This window comes from Berghia stephanieae, chromosome 1, assembly GCF_034508935.2.
Source record: "Berghia stephanieae isolate SIO BIC M18660-M18661 chromosome 1, UCSD_Bste_1.3, whole genome shotgun sequence".
Taxonomy (NCBI): domain Eukaryota; kingdom Metazoa; phylum Mollusca; class Gastropoda; order Nudibranchia; family Aeolidiidae; genus Berghia; species Berghia stephanieae.
The window spans coordinates 111,124,459-111,145,573 of record NC_088360.1 but is presented as its reverse complement, the minus strand read 5'-3'; the positions used below and the strand labels follow the sequence as shown (position 1 = coordinate 111,145,573).

Here is a 21,115-nt window from a genome sequence, read left to right as displayed (position 1 = left end):
CAGTCTAGATAGTTCTCGTGTGCCTCGATGCATTTGGATTTAATGTGGTTGTTCAATGTTTGGTAAATAATATAAGATACGCAGACGATACGGTACTCATTGCAACATCAGAAATCCAACTTCAAAAGATTGTTGACAAAGTGGTAGTAGATAGTGAAGCCAAGGGAATGGAAGTGAATATCACCAAAACAGAATGCATGGTAATACAGAAAAACCCCGAAAACAACAACACCTGCAATATAACGATTCACGGCGAGCAGCTTACCAACGTAGAAAGTTTTAAATACCTAGGTTCAATAGTGACAACAGATGGAAGATGTAACCGAGACATACGAGCAAGAATAACTCAAGCCAAACAGGCCTTCATGGACCTGGGAAACATTTTGAAAAACAAACAGATGTCGTTCGGGATTAGATTCCGAGTCTTGAAGTGCTACGTGTGGCCAATCTTGTTCTACGGATGCGAAAGCTGGACTACAAATGCAGAAACACAAAAGAACATTGAAGCTTTTGAAATGTGGTGCTTGAGAAGGATGCAGAGAATATCGTATACCGCACACAAAACGAACGAAGAAGTGCTAAAACAAACATACCAACAAAGGAAACTAATGTCCTTAATAGTGGATCGACAACTATCCTTTTTCGGACACATAGTAAGGAAAGATAAGAATGAATACCTGGCAAGTTGTGGAAAAATACCTGGTAAACGCGCCCGGGGGAGACAAAGAAAAACACTCATAGACCAACTGAAGGGCTTCACCAACCTAACAATCCAATAGCTGTTTGAAAAAGCAAGAGACAGGGAGGAATGGAGAGAGATAATTCATGCAGTATCCGAAGCCTGGACCAGGCATGGAACCTAGAAGAAGAAGAAGAAGTGGTAGTATTATTAGTAGTTTTGAAATGCCTATGATGATGACAATGTGAGATAATTATATTAGTGTGATTATTTTTATTATATTTTTAAAAATTACGTACGGCTATGGGAGCGTTCACATATTACGTCATCAGCTAGGGGGGGAGGGGGGGTCTACCAAATGTTGACATGTGTTGACATGGGGGAGGGGGGTCAGACCCAAGATGATGTCATCAAAACATAGGCAAATTAGGCCTATTTTATTAAATGCAAGAGCTTCAAAAATGGCATTCCAAATAAATTAGCAAAAAGGTGAAAAATTAATTAAACTTCAATTTCAAGAAACAGATGATTGGAAGATAAAACACATTCGTCAATCCCAATATCTGCTGCAAATAGTGAAATGCAGTGACAACTCATGCTGCAAACCTTGGCGTACTAACTATTCATCTTTTTTTCCAGAGCGTTTTCTGCCACCACCTGTACCACTTGCTTCATGTGATGATGGTTTGGAGATAGGCAATACTGGAAGATTTGGAAGCCTATTTCAAAGTTTGTTCCTTTCAAAACAGCTAAAGATAAATTGCTATGATGAGTATTGCCCATCAAGAAACAAGATGGGAAAGGGGTATCACTTCTCAAAAGGCGAACTTGCCCTAAATATTCATTGTATCACTCCTCGATCACAGCAATGAAAGACCATTCACGAAAATGCGGCATACAAGAAGAACAGCAAATGGGAGAAAGTGATGACGATGAAGATGAAATTGATGATACTATTTATAGTACATTGCCAGAGGTCCAAGGCAGAAACATTTTTGAATCAATTTTTATGTTTGGAAATTGAAACAGTAATTCATTCCACTAAAAGACTAATATGCTATAAAATAATTTACCTCCTATACTATTTTAAATTACACTTTCTGAAATTATTTTAATAGCACCTGCACCAAGTAGCCTAATTTAAATAATGTTTGTTAGATTTTATCTTTGCAAATTTAAATTTTATGTCCCCATTGTATCGTAAAACATAAATTATCAACAGTTTCTGAAATTAATAAAATGTCTGAATGTGTTTTATCAAACGTTGATAATCAATGTTTATGGTTTGAAAAATGAATAATAAATATTGTGAAATTAAAGTTATCTTTTAGTTTTTATTAAATTAGATGACGTCATCATCTGTTGGGGAGGGGGGGGGGGGTCAGGTCAATGATGACAAGTGATGACTTGGGGGGAGGGGGGGGGGGGTCTAAAAAGGGCAAATTTTTGATGACGTAATATGTGAACGCTCCCTATGTCGTAGTGGTATGACACTCGCTTTTGGACCGGAAGGTCCTGGGCTCGAGCCTCGCTCTGCTCATAGTTGAGCCCTTGGAAAAGGCACTTTGCTCACTTTCTCTCACCGGACTCAGTTGTAAAATGTGTACTTGGCCGTTAAATGCGTTGTCTCTGTCCGAAGAAATTGTAATATTGCCTAACAGACGTTATGTCCCGTTCAACATGCGAAGTGTTGCTGTTATAAAATTTAGCATTGGCATGTATGTGCCTATTTCGCTGTAGTGAATTTAATTTAATTTTTTGTTTTCATTGACAGCTAACATGAAAGAACACTGTTGACGTTACTAGTGTCCTGACAATCCATAAAGATGCTGGCTCAAGGGCTATTCTGGCAAGGTGTGTTGAGGCAAACCTTTGCCTGTGGCAAAACTCATCAATCAGCAAACCATCATCTGGGCCAGCAGACCAGAGTGTCTGCATGCACTTTTTGACAATGGTTAGTAATGTTTTCAAATCTCCATTGCGCCTTTACATTTTTTATTGGTGATCAATAAAATAAATGCTCATTTTTCTAAATGAAAATGGCAAAGCATCATTTGAATTGAATTACTACTGAATGTATTAACTTAACGACAGACTATAGTTTGTTGCCAAGAGTTTTGTTCTATGGATGTAAAACCAATGAAATTTCAAGTGTGTTGGTGTGAATAATGATCATTTTTTAAAAATTGCTATGTCTTTGACAAATGCATTTTATGACAATAATGCCATTTCCAAAAATTGCTAATGAACTGTGTCTCTTTTTTATTTCAATTTTTCCATCCAGAGCAGGATCAACCCTCTTTGTGGAACTACAAAAAAAGTGGTGGCAAACAAGTAGTGTTGACTTTTTCTGTATTGAGGCGAAAAGAGATTTTTATTCCAAGGGTTTGGGAAAGCAAATTGCTTTTTATTCAGAGCTAGTGCACTATATAACTGTTTTATTGTCTAAAATAGAATTGATTTTGCAGTTCAACTTGACTAGATATCTAATTTTATACGACTTGTCTCTCAAGTAGAATAAAAAAATGAAAAATGAGGATAGCGTGCCCTATCATATTTTGAAAAATCATTTAATATATCTAGAAATCATCTGTATAACCTATTGTATACAGTAAATAATTAGGTTTTGTGATTATAATGATGAATTCATAAGGTATGACATCATATTCGACCACAAAATTATTTTATCTCTGGGCGTAAAAAAATCAATTTTACAGCATTTTTTTTTATCTATGGGGTATGGGTTAGTGAACCGATTATAATTTTTTTTAGACTTAGATCAATCTACAAAATTTTCGTTTTCTTGTCCTATTACGGTCATATTTTGAAAGTTTGATGGATCATTTCTTTTAGTTGTCTGCAAAATCAGCCTTTTAACTTTATGTCAAATTATAGAAAAAGCTTGCGCTTTCTCAAATGTCTGTTTTATGTCATTTTTCTGATTTTCTAGCAATCCTACCTTAATCATTTTCCTTTAAATTATCTTCAAATTTATTCAGAATCTTTTCTATGATGTGTTTTACATCATGATGTAAGTGTTTGGGGGTAAATTAAAATTTAGCAATTTTATAAATTTTAAAATTCATTTGTTCCTGTTGATCCGCGCTAAATTTTCAGTTGAAATCAAATAAAAATTCTAAAAAAATTATTCCAAGAGTTTTCATGATATAGCTATTTATGAAAGAAACATTGTGTTTAAATTTGAAAGAAATTTATATGCTAGTTTTTGGTGCATCTATGTTAGAATTTTAGGGTTTTACGTCTAATTTTAGCTTATGTTGCCCCTTAAAAAAGTTTTTTTTTTTTAATTCAGTTATTTTTGGTGTTTAACATCAAATTATACATTACATTATTAGTTCATGAGATATAATTAAAGAATTTTAGAACTATAAAGCATATTTGACCACTAAAGTAATTTTTTGGTGAATAACAGCAGATATTAAATTATTTCGTAATTTTTTTCTTAGAGGTATGGGTTAGCGAATCGTTTAGAATTTTTTTCAGAATTTGATCAATTTATAAAATATTACTGTTTTCTTGTTCCATATTGTTTATATACTTGATGAATGTTGGCCTTTGTCTGCATAATTGGCTTTATTATCAAATTAAAGACAAATTTTTCATTTTCTCAAAATTTCATTGTGCGTCATTCTCTGATTTTCTAACATTCACATCTGGATTGTTTCCCATCAGATTGTCTTCAAATTTGGTCAGAATTTTTCTTATGATGTGTTTTGCATCATGATGGATGGGTTTTGGGCTAAACAAAAATTTAGCAGTTTTATGAATTTTTAAATCAATTTTTTTTCCTGTCATGTCACACCAAATTTTCACTAAGAATCGAAACAAAATTCTGAAAAATTTATTTTCAAGACTATTGCTAAACCTATCCATCTTGTTGTAAGAAACATTTTGTGTAAATTTGAAAGAGATCTGTTCGTTGTTTTTTTCTGCATCACTGTAAGAATTTTTGGGGTCTAATTTGAGCTTATATTGTCCCCCCTGGTGGTAGGGATTTGGTGGCTAATAGTATTAGCGCTGGTGTTAGGGACTCAGTAATAGCCATGTGGTAGGAACTCGGCGAGTAAAAGTGCTGGTGATAGGGATTCAACGAGTAAAAGCGCTGGTGGTAGGGACTCAGTGAGTAAAAGCGCTGGTCGTAGGGACTCGATGAGTAAAAGCTCTATGACTCGCTGAGTAATAGCGCTGGTGGTAGGGTCTCGGTGAGTAATAACGCTGGTCGTAGGTGCTCAGTGAGTAAAAGCTCTAGGACTCTGTAATAGCGCTGGTGGTAGGGACTCGGTGAGTAAAAGCGCTTGTGGTAGGGGCTCAGTGAGTAATAGCGCTGGTCGTAGGGACTCAGTGAGTAAAAGCTCTATGACTCGGTAATAGCACTGGTGGTAGGGACTCGGTGAGTAAAAGCTCTATGACTTAGTAAAAGCGCTGGTGGTAGGGACTCGGTGAGTTATAGCGCTGGTGGTAGGGACTCAGTGAGTAAAAGCTCTATAACTCAGTAATAGCACTGGTGGTAGGGACAGTGTCAGTGAGTAAAAGCGCTGGTGGTAGGGACTCGAAGAGTAAAAGCACTGGTGGTAGGGACTCAGTGAGTAAAAGCTCTATGACTCAGTGAGTAAAAGCGCTGGTGGTAGGGACTCGAAGAGTAAAAGCGCTGGTGGTAGGGACTGGGTGAGTTATAGCGCTGGTGGTAGGGACTGGGTGAGTAAAAGCTCTATGACTCAGTGAGTAAAAGCGCTGGTGGTAGGGACTCGAAGAGTAAAAGCGCTAGTGGTAGGGACTCGGTGAGTTATAGCGCTGGTGGTAGGGACTCGGTGAGTAAAAGCTCTATGACTCGAGTAAAAGCGCTGGTGGTAGGACTCGGTGAGTAAAAGCGCTGGTGGTAGGGACTCGGTGAGTTATAGCGCTGGTGGTAGGGACTCGGTGAGTAATTGCACTGGTGGTAGGGACTCGGTGAGTAAAAGCGCTGATGGTAGGGACTGTTTGTTTGTTTGTTTGTTTTTGAGGGTTTTACGGCGCTTGCAACACATTAAGGTCATATCAGCGCCAGTAAAAAGGAAGAAATGGGATAGTAAAAAGTTATAGAATTCAATTAAAGCACCCAAGAAAAGGTAAGACAAAGGGGAATTTGTTCAAATGGGAAACAGATGTAGATTCCAAGAGCACACCGTCAAAGTACTTAGTTTGAGATCACCTAAAAGTCTCATCCAGACACAAGCACAGGTCCCGACTAAGAGGAATACACTCAAATGTTAACAAATCAAATATAATATGTAAATAAAACATAATACAGTACATAACAGAGAGATGATTTACAATGAAAAAAATATCATCTCCCAAAACTAACTATACATTCGACTGCTTCCCTCTCAGCCGGGGGATCCGGCCAGGACCAGGACAAAACCAAGTAATCTCATTCCAAGACAAAGACAGAAAGCATGTTGGAAAACAGATATAAGGGATAGAAGACACAGTATGAACCCCCTGCCCACTAAGGGAGGTCAGGAACCCCGCCCAGGTGGAGGGACTGGGTGAGTAATAGCGCTGGTGGTAGGGACTCAGTAAAAGCGCTGGTGGTAGGGACTCAGTGAGTAAAAGCGCTGGTAGGGATTCAGTGGTGTCACTGATTTTATGACATTAGAATATAAAGAAATTTACAACTACAATCGGACTAATGATTTTACAAAAGGTCCCCACAAAAGTATATCTTTAAATTATTAAACAAGTCTGTTGATTAAATTAAATTATAATTTTATTTTAAAAGATCAAGAAAATGTCAAAATGCATGAACACTACTTCACTCTATACCGATCACGACCCAACAAGTATTGAGAACAACCATGCTTCTCAAATTTGTTTTACATACAGGACTTTGCACTATCCTTTTGAATCTGGATAGAGACTTGACCGACTCAATTGTTAACGGGCACCTTTTTACTATCACACTCTTTTATTGAGATGTGATATTACGACTTATAATGTCCCTTTTTATTTCGTCACTGACCGACCACCTTTGAAATTTTGATATTCTACAACACAGTGTTTGGTCTCCTGTGCTATATTTGTTTTATTCTGTACCGACCTGTATAACACAGTTTCGGCCTGAAATTTCCTGTGTAGAGTCACATTTGAAAAATTTCGCAGTCTGTCTCTGTCGTGTCAAGGGCATCTTTATGGTGGCATGTCTCTGTTATCTGGAGTCCCTGTCTGGTCAGTCTGTGTGTCCATAACGTCTGTGGTCTCTCTGTCTGGTTAGTTTGTGTGTCCATAACGTCTGTGGTCTCTGTCTGGGCAGAGTGTGTATTTATAATGTCTGTGGTCTCTGGTCAGTACGTGCATTTACAATGTCTGGTGTCTCTGAAAAGTCAGAAAGAGGGTTAGAATGGGGATTTGTCTGTATTAAGTCAGTCATGTCAACAATGTCAAAGTCTTTATCTTCAGAGACAAGAGTCAAAAACTGTTCCAACTGGGAGATTCTTTGCAGAAACTGATGTTCTACCATAACTTGAAACAAGCTATTGATCCTGTTTGTCACTGAAGATACAATTCGATACAGTCCTTCCTGTGTATTTGTCACACGTCATACTGGTACAATGTCAGTTTCAGGTTGGTCATGGATTTCCAGTCTTTCGCCCGCCATGACCCTCATCATCTATGCACATAATATTCACAAGTGGATACAAATATCGATTTACTTTGTATGTTGCATCCATAACAAACACATCACAAAAAACACTCACATCACGCCTCATTCTTCCCGTTACTTAAAACAAATACTCAAAACCACCATCCTCATTCACACTGAACTTTGTTACACCTCCCTCCTCCTCTATCTCCCTCAGTAATTCCTGTACCGTTTCACCGTCCGTCCTATCAATATCAGTCTTGAACAATCTCCGCTGCAAATCTTCGACATCTTTAGCAATACATTTTATCCTTGGCTTGATTGAATGTATTGCCTAAGTTGGGTTGTGGACACCTTTGTTTTAGCCATAGCCTTCACTGTCTCACTCACGAGGGCAGGCGATTCTCCGGATAAAGTGAGGATGGCTAAATGTAAAAAGAAAAAAGATTAAAAGTACAAAATTGTATGCAATAGCATTCAATTCAGACCTGCCAGCTAACAAAACAAAAAAAAAAAAGCATTTTATTTTTTATTGACAATTTAAAGACAAAAATCTGCATATAAACCCATAATGCACGAGTTGTGTTTGTCACTCTAAAATACTTGAATGAACTAAAATGCAACAGGCGCTCATCAAATTCAAGGGTTAAATGAATGACTGCAGAATTCCCAAAAAACGTCGCTTCATTGTCTTTGTAACATTTTCATGGCATACAAAAACGCAATAGAGTGGTCACCATTTATAATTAGTCCTCAGAAATCAAGCACTTATAACTGCATCGTACCCATAGTCAAAGTCAAATTTTATTTTGAAAAGTCTATGGACAACCATCAAATCTTAAAATTCCTTATCTGGAACAAAAAAAAAAAGACCCAAAAAAATACCATCACCTAGATCTGCTTATATTGTCTTACAGGACTTAATAGCGCTTACAACACTATAAAAAGGATGATGATATGGTGACTGATTCAATAAATAGGGAACAGTAGATTTCACGAGCACCTCAAAGATGTACCAATTTTGACATTACCTCAAAGTCTCACTGAGACACAAGCAAAGGATCCTGCTAAAACATTTACATAATGCAATAATATTCAAAACCTATAACTATAACAGTACATAACAGAGAGATGATTTACAGTATAAAAAATCATCTCAAGAAGAAAGGTACTGTATTTGACTGTCTGCCTCCCAACTAAAGACCCCCGCAAGGACCAGGAAAAAAATGAGCAATCTTAATCCATAACAAAGACAGGGAGCAACATGGAAAGGGAAAACAAATATAAGGGATAGAAAAATGTGAACTCTCTGCCCAGAACCCTTCCAAGAAATTTTTTTTTTTAATAAAAAAAAATACAAATTCTGGAACAGTCAATTTTGTCACAAGCTGGTCATCATCTCTCCATCTCAGTGCGCCACATTGAATGTATCGTAATAAAATATATGTTGGAATGGCTGTTGTCCTTTAAACATTTGGTCCTGGTGTCAACAGTGCATTTACCTAACTAATCTATTACTATATATTACACTCAATAGTGGGAGGGGGGAGGGACAATTAAGTACTGAAAATATAAAGTAACAAGAAAAGAAAAATATAATACATATTTATAAAAAAAATTGAGTCTAATTGCGACTAAAATAGAATTTGCGATTAATTGCTGTCAAGTGTAAAATTTTCGGCAGCGAAAAACTGCAGGGACAAAATGTCGATGGAAAATAAGTATAAAATGAATGAGTCTTACCAATTTATCACATGGGTGATTTTCATGGTGGTGATTAGCCCCTGTAACCCTCAGAAGCCAGTATTAATTTCAGAGTCCTGCATGGTAAGAAAAACTTTTTATTACAAAGTAATAAAATTATCCACAACATAGTATGATAAAATATTAATAGCGTTGTCACTTGCATAACTCAATTGTGAAGGATTTCAACATGCAGATTATAGAGCAATTGAAAATAAATCTTAATAAGACATTCAATAATAATACTAATCCAGATGAACAAATCAAGTGTTTCACTTTTTAAAACTGTTCTGGTAATAGTTGAACTATTGTCTTGCTGCATTACATCGTGCAGCCCGCCCACTGAAGACTGTAAATGAGCTGCAGATAGGCACACATTGCCTCTTCCTCTGGATGTTTTAAAATTCAGAATCAGTTTGATTGCTTTATTAAAATTGTCTTGGCAATCAAGATAGAAAAGCTGATGGTGATATATTACTTCTGAGTTATTCTGAAATATTATAACCTTGTGCATATAATATTTTCATTTTTTTTTAAATATGTAAAAGTAAAAAAACACCTCCTGCCCCCGTCCAAAAACAACCTCCTACCTCTGGTTAGGGCGAACTCTTTTGCTTGAAGTCAATTGCTTTTTGCCTGCTTGCATTCATAGACACAAAAGTCATAAATTAGCCAACTTTCCTCAGGGTGATATGATGGAAGCTGAAAAACACGGAATAATATAAAAGATCATAACATAAATACCTAAATATTAAGTTTAAAAATTGCAATATTTTCTCCAACTGAGACAAAGGTGTTACAGTTCAGTACGTTAGAAGAATAAGAAAGTAAGTCGAGAGTTTTCTCGAAGAACTTAAATTTGTGACGTGGTACTCAAATCAGGGACTAGGTCAAAAGCTGAATGGAATGGCACAAATGGAAAGCCAAAGGCATGTTGTTTTCAATATTTAAAGTCAATAAAAATTCAAATTCTGTGCATTCTAATATTAGGCAAACAACTACAGACCACACTAAATTGAATTGTATTAAGTAAAAGGATCTTGTCACATTCAATCAAGCTGTCATTTGAGAAAAATTACTTCATTATAAATTGAAGTTCAGATCGCATGTTTGAAGCCGTATTAGGAAAATTCATGTATCTGTGTATAAGCCAAGTTTCATCAAAATCACAGTGGCAACGAGTGTCTAATATTTGCCACCAGATACACTCGTAAAATTTGAGTGTAGGCCTATTTAGCAAAATCATATATTAGGAATGGTTTATATACATCATAAAGTAGCGCATGCCCGTCATCATCCTGCATCTTTTTTATATATATATAAATATTAAAAAAAGAATTGAGCTTTCATAAGCCGCAATATCCACCAAACATGCTCAAAGCACTTTACAAAGGATCCATGACTAGCAGCAACACGTAACAAGTAGAACGTTAGGCGATGTTTTTCTTCTGACAGACAACGCTCTTAGCGGATAGGAAATCATACACATGAGTACAGTGAGAGAATGTGAGGCCTTGACGAGGCTCGACCCCATGACCTTCCAATCCGGAAGTGAGTGCCACAAAGCCGCATATATCTTGGCGGTTCTTGAGAATTTGCCAAACACCTACAAACTAATTAGTAAAAAGAGGGGAGATGGGCAGAAATAGACAGACAGATACACACTCAAGAGAGAGAGAGAGAGAGAGAGAGAGAGAGAGAGAGAGAGAGAGAGAGAGAGAGAGAGAATAATATCAGTTACCTGTGGTGTCAGTCCGTTTAGGAGTGAGGTGGCGGAAGAAGTAGTCTAGCACTAGTACTTGGGTAGTAGTAGTAAGTAGTAAATAGGGGAGGTCTTCTGCACGTTCCTTGAGCTAAGGAAAGTATTCCTTCAACTAACCTTAAAATAAAAAAATAAAACCTTGTACATTTCCAACACTTGGACCTGCACTATGACCTATAACTAAAACTAACAGACAAAAAAAAACCCCGCTAAGACTCCTCTCCAGTACCTTTCAATATTTCAAATTGAATTATAATGGCTGCGGAAAACTAAAACAATGGTCATATACAGGAAATTTACAAATCAATCAAGTTGTTCTACAGGTTTTAAAATGAAAATATGAAGTAACAAGATATCACTCTAATATATGACACCTAACTAACACTAGACATCACACCAGCAGCAATGCTGAGCGGAGTAATTTTACTTTTTTCACTTGCAACCAAGTTGCCACATTGGATTTTCTTTCTTTACTTTTTTTTTTAGTGTTCTGCTAATGTGCAATCTACATTTAAAATAAAAAGTGGCATCTTTCATTTCTTCTAATTCTTAACAGACACGATTATGTCCACTTCACATCTCAACAACAGGGACAATTTTTTTCACTTCTTGAGGCAGTTTTTTTCTTACTTCTTTTAAATTTCATTTTTTTTAAAGCTTCTTTATTGATTTGTTTATAAGTTCTATTGTTCTTCTTATTTTTCATTGTCAATATCATTTTCATCAGCATACTTTTACGGTACTTTTACCATGTTATTCTTACGCTCTTACAGTTACAGTACAGCAGAGCGATACCTAACGCAGACCTTTAAAGTGCTACTAAATTTGAAAAATTAAAATAAAACGTTTGACAAAAGATCCACAGTTCAAAAGCTAAAACTAAAACAATTATAAAGTGAAACTACCTCGAGGCTCGAGGAACATCGGGGGTAAGGTCTCCCGCCCATACTGGGCACTGTGGGACTGGAAGTCTAGAGAGCTGCGCCGGTGGAAACTGTAATTTAGTTTCTTAAACGGCTCCGATCATTCAGAAGAGGAGTAGTACCTATCTAGTTGTAGTTATTAGTAGAAGAAGAAGAAGAAGAAGGAGCATGTTCAGGTTCAAGTTCAACCTTAGTAGGCACTTGCAAGAATTTTTCAAAATAGTGGCTATGGGTATTAATTTAGCGTAGAAAAATAAAGGGGAGTGAAACATTAACTAGAGTGAAAAAGTATGGCTCTGTCTCAACTGGTCAAAAAGTTATGACCGTTTATGTGGTGGAAAATCTCTATTTATAGAGGAAAAAATGTGACCAAAGCACAGCATCCCAATGGATAATCACGTATAATTCAGAAACAGCTTCAGATACAACTTTGAAATTTTTACATGTGGTAAATCAACATCTCTGTAATACATTGCAAACAGAAAATGAATTATTTATTGAGAAAGAAAAGTATAGTTTAGAGCTGAGACAGCTGAAATCAAGGAAAAATAGATCACGACATGCAAATGAATGACCTATTGGAATTTTGGAAAAGTCAATAATAAAATATTTATTCACATGAAGATAAGACCAAATACACCACTGAATCGGCGTCGTTTAGTTGTTCACTTTGAACTTTTCAAAATGAAAATACGACCTCATAAAAGCAAAGATATGAACTGACAAATGTTTGAGGTGGTGTACTCTTCTAAGTTGATAGAGTTAGAGTGAGAATGAAGAGAAATGAGTTGCCACTTAATTAAGGAAAAAAAATTGTCGTATCTAGTTTACTTACCTTCTTTGTTGACTTTTTAATAAAAAGTACATTATTCTCATTTTCGAATTTTTCAAATTGGAGAAAAGATGAGAATGTCTCGTTTACCGAGAGGGCCATTTTTTTTTGCTTCACACTTCTCAAAGAAAGACCGCGAAAAGTGGAGGTTGGTCGGCTGGTCCTTGAAAGCTCACAAATGCAACTTTAAACGCATAAGAGTGCTGGGAGTAGGTAGCTACAAATAGGTAAAGGAGCGGTGGTTTGCAACTTTAAACACATAAGAGTTCTGGGAGTACAAATAGTGAAAAGCGGTAGTTTTCGCTATTTGTAGTGGTAGTACAAATAACCACTTCGATTAATTATATTCATTGGGAGTCATGACTGAAGGGAATTGCATTATTAATCAAGATTTGATAATACCAAAGAAACCATTAATTTTTAAATGATATTTCAGTTAAAAATTTTCTGACAAGTAATATTCTGTTGATTCCAAAACTCAAAGACATGAAGAGATTTTCATCGAAGATAATCCCCAGAGTTTTAACCTGCTTAATCAAATGTACTTCACTTTCGTTTATAATAATACACTTCATTCCGTTCTTATTGTCAATCATCCATTTTGATAAGCCAAACTGTGTCATGAAAATCAGATTAGAAAAAGACAAGAGATTTATAAATCTGAGATTCGTTTGTATAGAAGTGGTTCAGAAATTATGGGAAGTAATTATATAGGATACTGACTCTCTGTATAGATTGAAAGGAATGGGTCCTCGTACTGAACTCTGTGCCACCTATACGGCAACCCCCAATTGATCACCCATTGACGTTGGTGGGGGTGCTTGAGGCATAGCATGGGGCAAAGGTATAAAATTATTATTTTTTAAAATTGAGCTATAGATAGCGCAATATTCACTAAATGTGCTCAAAGCGCTTTACAAGGGGTCCCTGGTCAACAGCAACATTTAACATGTAGGACGGGACATGCCGCCTGTTAGGCGATATTGCAATTTTTCGGACAAAGACAACGCTATTAACGGCCAGGTACTCATTTTACACCTGAGTACGATGAGAGAAAGTGAGTAAAGAGCCTTTTCCAAGGACTCAACTATACGCCGAGCGAACCCAGGACCTTCCGATCCGAAAGCGAGTGTCATACCACTAGACCACATAGCCGCACTGAACGACCCGCCCAGATATGTGACGGAATGGGCCTGCCCCACGGCTTCGTCGCTTCAGCAGTAGTGACTTGCTGCCACCAGTCCCACATGTACTTGTGTTCAAGAGCCTGACTGAAACCGCAGAGCATCTAGTTGTAGTAGGGCGTTGCGTTGTGACGAAGCTCTCGGGCAGGTCCGCGATCATACTTTCGACGAATTTGCAGCCCGGATAGATCATAACATATGCAGCGGCAGTTCTTTTTCCTCTCAGGTATAGTCGCTTATTTTTACGTATAGCTTACGCCCTTTTAGATGGAATTCGAAACAGTCTAGTACAGTTCCCGATATACTGAAACATGTTTTCATCGTGTGGAGTAGAATTTCGTGGTAAAATTTACCATGTAATGGTCTCGAAGGCTGAGGTGCGGAGAGCATGTTGAGAAAAACGACGTTGCTTTGTAGATATTTTAAGACGTAGTTAAAAACTGAAACTCGATAATAATAATAATAATAATAATAATAATAATAATAATAATAATAATAATAATAATAATAATAATAATAATAATAATAGTAGTAGTAGTAGTTTTTGCCGAGCCCAATCGCGAGTGAGAATTGTCATAAAAATGGACAGAACATATCTAAGGAATAAGCGATGATGGCCAAAGCCTCAGGTAAAAACAAGACAAGGAGTGGTGATTGACCTGTATAATTTCCTTTTTTAAAAACGCGTGCTTGTGTGGTGTCTTTTACGTGTTCTCAAACTATGTTCATTGATGGTATGCTCTTGGAATCTACATCTGTTCCCCTTTTTTAACCAATTCCCCTATGCCTTACTTTTTCTTGGGTGCTTCAATTGTATTTCTAGAATGTGTTGACTATCTAATGTTCTTCCTTTTTACTGGTGCTGATATGACCTAAATGTGTTGCAAGTGCCGTATCACCTTTAAAAACACCAACAAACAACGATCCTCCGATGTGTGAGAGAAAATAAACCCATCAGCCTTATAGAAAGCATGCGCTTGGCTAAGAAGCTCACAAGATTGCCATCCGGAAGTATAACGCACCAACACACAAAACTGTGTAACCTTGAATGTTTATAGTCTGGTTCATACAGTTTAGTGAGAATTACTCATAAACGTGGATGGCAAAAAAAAAAAAAAACACCAAAAAAAAAAAAACCCAATAACAAAGACCTGAGTGACGTCATCTTCGTTCTATCTATTGTTCTGAAAGATTACTTTTTTTTACATGATAAAACCGATCTCCATCATATTTGATCATGAAACTGTCATCACTGATGGCGTTCACCAGGCAAGACGTGTCTTCTTTTTCTTTATATGACAACTTACCATAACTTATTTAAAATTTATCTTTATTCTAAGGCACACATTTTCTTATCTATTTCCCCCCCAGAGTTGTACAAATTAATGGTCAAGTTTTATGAATAATATATATATATATATATATATATATATATATATATATATATATATATATATATATATATTATATATTTATATTTCTATATATATATATATATATATATATATATAATATATATATATATATATATATATATATATTATATATATATACATATATCATGCTGTCTGATGTCATCGCCTAAGGGAGTACTTGACGGAATAAAGATCTGTATGGGGTCTTCTCACCTTCGATGGAGGGCACAGAGGTCACTTGCCATTAGTGCCGCGCTGAAGACCGGTCTGGACCGGCGGTCCCACGGTCTTTTAGCTGTGAACCGGAGACCGGTCCCATAGGGGAAGACCAGCGGCGGTCCTCACTTCTTATCACCTTTCAACTAGTGCGGGGCGGTCCTTGCAAGGACCACGGTCCTACGGTCTCGCGCCATAGCCTACTACTTCCCCAGCGATTCGTTGCTTCGGTTGCCTATCTTCCACCAATCACCACCCATCCCACTTAATTAATCGCACCCACCCCCCTTTGCCATACACTAAACGACACAGACGACCATACAGGGAGACGACCACCAACCTCCACTCCGCAAACCGCCCTTTCGTGTGTGAGATGGGGGAACAGGAGGCGCACGCCTTGGACGATTCCATTATACGGGTAAATTTCAAAATTTACTACACCATAATGATCGCAATGACAATGATCTATGGTGAAGGCATGACCCCTCTTCTCTAATGGGTTATTGTTTGAAATGTATGTGACTACTAAAGATGTGTGTGTTTGTGTGTGTATGTGTGTGTGTGTGTGTGTGTGTGTCGAACCTAGCAAGTAGCAAATCCGATTTTTGTTTTCTTTTGTCCATCTCTTGTCACCACTCCTTTCTATCGCAGTGTTGTCATTTAAAATAATACAATAATATTAAAATTTCGTTTGGTGTTTTTACTAATCAAATAATATGAGTTTCATTAGTTTCTTCCTTCCAAAAAACCCAGTTATAACGTCTGAATTTTAAAAAAGTCCAATAGAATATTTGGGGACCCCGATAGCTCAGTTGATAGAGCACTCTCTTTATACGCAAAGGGCCAGAGATCGATCCCGGGTGCAGTCGAGTTTTTTCTGAATCCCTGTCTACTCAGCAATGAATGGGTAGCTGAGTTTGTTAGATCTGGCGAAAAGTCACCATCGACCCCTCTTATTACCTCATCCACCCCCTCTTATTATAACTTCACGTCTCTCTCTTACTCTTCAATGCTCGCTGCCCTCTAATGTGTGTGTGTGGGGGGGGGGGGGAGGAGTTGCGTGTGTGTATCAACGCCACGAACAACTCGATCAACGCCTTGGGCGATGCCATTATCTCCGTTAATGGGGATAAATTTCAAATTTTATTAAATTATCGAAGTAACAATGAAGTACGGTGAGCAAATAAAGAAGGCATCACCCCTCTTCTCTAATTAGGTTACAATTTGAAATGAGTGTGACTACTCCGTGTGTTTTACTCCTGTAGACCACGGTTTTCATCGTGTAGCGGTCTTTAACGGTTCAAGAATGAACGATCCCACGGTCTCAAAGGTCAAACCGGTTCGAATTTCCAACAGTCTCTCAGGAATGTTCAATGTCGAAAAGGACCGGTCCTCGGTCCTTGCCGTCTTCATTTCCCAAGGACCGTAGGTCCGTGGTCCTTAAGCTTGCCAAGGACCGCCCCGCACTAGTTACTATGGTTTTTCTGGATTGAGATTGCTGGGTTATTTCCCGATCCTAGCGGGGATCCTTAGCTGTAAGGGAAACAGTCAAATGTGAAATGTATTGTTTGAGAGGTGTTTTTTTTCTCTGCTATGTATTGTATTTTGTAAACATTCAGCGCTCATCCTAAATAGCAGGATTCTTTGCTTGTGTCTGGATTGGACTTTAAGGTAATGTCAATATAGAAACATCGGTGGATTGCTCGTGGAATCTTCTGTTCCTTATTTAATAGAATGTGGACGTTTCGGATTTCCCTTTTATCTACAAAACAAGGTGAATGAAACACTAAAGACGTCAGTGCTTCATTCATCGTGTTTTGTTGATAGAGGGGAATCCTGAAACGTCCACATTATGTCTTCGTTGATTAAATTGAAGCTTCTATTTCATTTCCAAACTATTAAAAAAAATGTCTTCGAGCTTCAAGCATCACCATTTTTATTATTCAACGATAATCTGACCAAGCCAATATAAAATCTATGGTACTGCTGAGTTGATATGGTGTTTCTATTTTTTGTTGTTTTTAAAGCTCAAGGCTTATTATGCAGAGAGCGGTGGGGGCTGCCTGAAGCCTGGGATCGTGAAAATACTAACGAAAGAATGAAAATGGAGAGGCTTCGGATGAGAATAATACAGACAATGGACGTTTCGGGTACAAACCCTTCGTCAGCACAACATTAAACAAATAAACTTTGAAAACAAATGAAATGAAATTTCGTCTCTACTCAACGATGGTTGGAGTCTAAAGGACGATAAAATTTACTCCATTTCGTTTTATTTGTTTTCAACGTTTATTTGTTTATTCTTGTGCTGACGAAGGGTTTGTACCCGAAACGTCCATTGTCAGTCTTGTTCTCATCCGAAACCTCTTCATTTTCACTCTTAAGGTTATAATGCGTATTCTGTTTGCTAGTATTGTCCCGGAATATTATGTGAGTCACAAAGTCCTATTGATAAATAGGATTTCTATAGGCAAACTTGGCTTTCGACTTGTTTTTCCGAGCTTTCATAATATTGCAGTCGTAAATAGCAATTTTGTGTTTCGGTTTGCAAACCAAGGTGTAAACACAGAGTTAATGTATTTAGAATTGCTTATTTTGCTTCAATCCCTTTCATGAGAAAAACAGCTTTATCTTTGGATCTCTAGCATCATGTTCTGTATATAGGATATTCTTACTGTACGAGTATAGCTTTTAGTGCTTTAACAATGGGTAACCTTAAACATTTTCTTAGATTCCTAAAGGGCCTGAATGGAAAAGAAATGAAAACATTAGGTTTAATAAAAATTAAAGGTTGTGTTAATTTACGAATTTATTGTTTTTATATATTACTTAAGAGACTGATAATGATTGTATTATTTTTATTACAGAAGAGGACAATTCCGATCGCCTATCATTTTTTAGTAGTGCTTGGTCTGTCGGAAAATACATACTTACCGAAAGATTTGACAGGTCCAGCTACCCAATCACTGGTTAGTGGCCAAAGAAGGGGGGGGGGGGGTCAGTAAATCTCGACTGCAACCGAGAACGATAACGGTCAGGAATGCTTGTAAGGCGAGTTATCGGGGCCTCCACCAGCCATACTAAGACCGAGATATGAAAAATATGTTTTTTAAACAGTGCCAGACAAACCAGAGAGAAAAATATGTTAAAATGAATGAAAGTCCCCCGGGCCCCCTTTTCAACAAAAAAAAAAAAAAAAAAAAAAATCAGCCTACCTCGACTGGGGATCGAACATCAGACCTCCTGATTACCGGTCAGACGTGCTATCATTACACCACAATGGTTACCCGATAGTTGTCTGGCACTATTTCATACACACACACACACACACACACACACATATATATATATATATAATATATATATATATATATATATATATATATATATATATCAAACAGATATACACGTATCTTTAATATTTGTCATAATCAAAAATAAATGTGATTCATTAAGATTGTTTCAGTTTCATGCCGTGTTTAAGGCAGTGAAAGGACATATTTCAGAAGATATGTGAAGATATATATGGTTGCTGATTCATTTTTTTTTAGAAAGAAAACTTTTTAAATCAAGTATAAAACGGATAATAAAACTGCGACCCGAAACAAAATCATTCACGGTCTCCAAATGATTTTATCATGGAAGATAGGCTGCCAGTCGCATCACTTTTGCCTGTTAAGAGTTGTTAGAGTGTTTTCAATTTGTGATTTTGTATTTTTGTTAACAACACTTTACCGTGACTTCCATTTCAGAATGTAAGCATGCATGATGGCAGCTTTAGTTTTAATTCTGACGTCATGGCAACAAAATTCACATTGTCGCCTATATTTTGTAGGGCCACACTTTTACAGGTTTAATCATAATAACCAATCACAAATTCTTGAACATTTAATAATGGTTGTAAGTCACTTCCGATTGTCCCCCCCCCCCCTTTCCTGGCTTAGTCGTTAAGAATAAAGGAAACCGGTGTCAATGGTCAGTGTGGCCTTGAGTATCAACAGTATGTTTATCATATCTTAAAATTTCAGATTCTAGTGTTTTGGTTCAAATCAATCCATTATGAATTATGATAAATCGCCCGAGTAAAAGAAGACATCTGAAATTCAAAATTCCCATTTTCAAAATAAAAGTCACATTCTTTTGACGTGCCCTTTTCCACCACCGTTATTAGTTCTTTTAAATGGAGATTCGTGCTTCGAATTCTATATTTCACGAAGAATACTTACTTTCTGTCAGGATGAGTGAAGCGGATGTTGGGCGTGAGTGTCGGGAGTCATCATCCAGCGCGCGTGAGTTTTGGGATTTGGTAAAGTCATTATGTCCGTCCATCAAAATTGTTACGAATAGTTCTTGATCTATGTCTCTCTTTACTGCCTGTTTATGAGAGAAGCTAAACCTGGTTTTAAGAGCGTGAGATGAAATGGGCTGGATAGATGGATGTGTTATCATGTCTGTGAGATGTCCATTCACAGTTTCGTACATGCGAATGGATGAGCTTGCGTACGTCAAAGATGACCCTTACTGCTCACAAAATTAAAGTCAGGAGCAATGGTGAGTTGAAAAGCATACATAAATGCTGCATCTCTTTTTAAAGGGGATATGGGAGGGGGGAGGGGGAAAGGAAAAATGATGTAAATTTAGGGAGGGGAGGGGAGGAGGGGGGGGGGGGGGCATATTTAAGAGGGAAGAAAGGAGGAAGGAGAATAGGTTGTGGTAGAGGACAATATGGAAAAGATAGATAGTCTGAATAACATGCCGGTTTATTGTGTTTGATAGCCGTAAAGTCGAATCCTTGGAAAATGGCTCTTTGCTCCTCCTATTTTCTGTTTTCTCTCCATAATATGGAAATATGAATGAATGAATATTATTCAGGTATAAAATTGGTATCTGTCCACTGACAACATAAAATATATTATTATAGCACCTAATAGTCGAGGCGTCATGTCTCGTCTTAACAAACATAGTATAGTAAAACGTTGACTTTTCGATTTCATAATATCCACTAAACGTGTTGTAAGCGCTTATCAAGATGTCCAAAGCCAAAGGATGCATGTAATAATATAGGTCTAAGGGGGGGGGGGGGGTAAGAAAAAATCTCGACTGCACCCGGGATCGATCTAGGTCCCTTTGCGTGTGAAGCGAGTGATCTACCAACGGGAGACCTTTAAGGCCCGGTTGCATTTTTTTTTCAACAAAGACAGCTCTGTTACCGGCCTGCAGGGTATTCATATTATACCTGTGTATGGGGAGAAATCAGGTGTTCCGATAGCTCTCGCTTCACAAGCAAAGGGACCGAGATCAATCTTGGGCGCAGTCGAGATTTTTTTTCCGATCCTCTTGTCCACCCATCGAGGTTCCAGGTTTGAGAGATTTTGCCAAGAAGAAGGTAATTTAAATCGATCGATATTTAAAGAACAAATTCTCTGGCCAAATGTTTAAATGCATGCCTTTTTCAAAGTGCGGCAATTAATTGGTTAATGGTAAGACTAATTGTCTTTTAAATTTTTGTCTTCATCATTGCCTACTTGTTTTGAACTGCGAACCTTGACGTTTTCACCAAGAACGTATTACGACGATGCTACTTATCTGTGATTTCCATTGAGTCTCAAACAACAATGATGTTATTAGGCTCTCTTCGTGCAATCGTTTTTAGAAAAAAAAACCCAGAAAAAACCAAACAAAAACGAACAAAACAAAAAACAAAAAAACAAAAAACAACAA

At 37.2% G+C, this 21,115-nt stretch overlaps 2 long non-coding RNA genes across 4 annotated transcripts in view; one reads left to right on the top strand and one right to left on the bottom strand.

Annotated features, from left to right (window-relative positions):
• The window catches only part of LOC144962724 (uncharacterized), a 7,178-nt gene extending 2,860 nt beyond the window's left edge, over window positions 1-4,318 (top strand). The window contains exons 2-3 of the long non-coding RNA XR_013643520.1: window positions 2,454-2,633; window positions 2,964-4,318. This is a non-coding gene — a long non-coding RNA (uncharacterized LOC144962724). The remainder of the gene's footprint in view (window positions 1-2,453; window positions 2,634-2,963) is intronic.
• Window positions 4,319-6,428: 2,110 nt separating this feature from the next.
• LOC144962723 (uncharacterized) lies at window positions 6,429-12,493 on the bottom strand. Of its 3 annotated transcripts, none has more exons than XR_013643518.1 (5): window positions 11,730-12,493; window positions 10,804-10,941; window positions 9,653-9,764; window positions 9,063-9,139; window positions 6,429-7,744 (listed from the first exon to the last, which is right to left on the bottom strand). It is a non-coding gene; the product is annotated as an uncharacterized LOC144962723 (long non-coding RNA). The 3 variants fall into 3 exon arrangements; XR_013643519.1 differs by having other exon boundaries at window positions 12,472-12,493; XR_013643517.1 differs by having other exon boundaries at window positions 10,804-12,430.
• Between the last annotated feature and the right edge of the window lie 8,622 nt (window positions 12,494-21,115).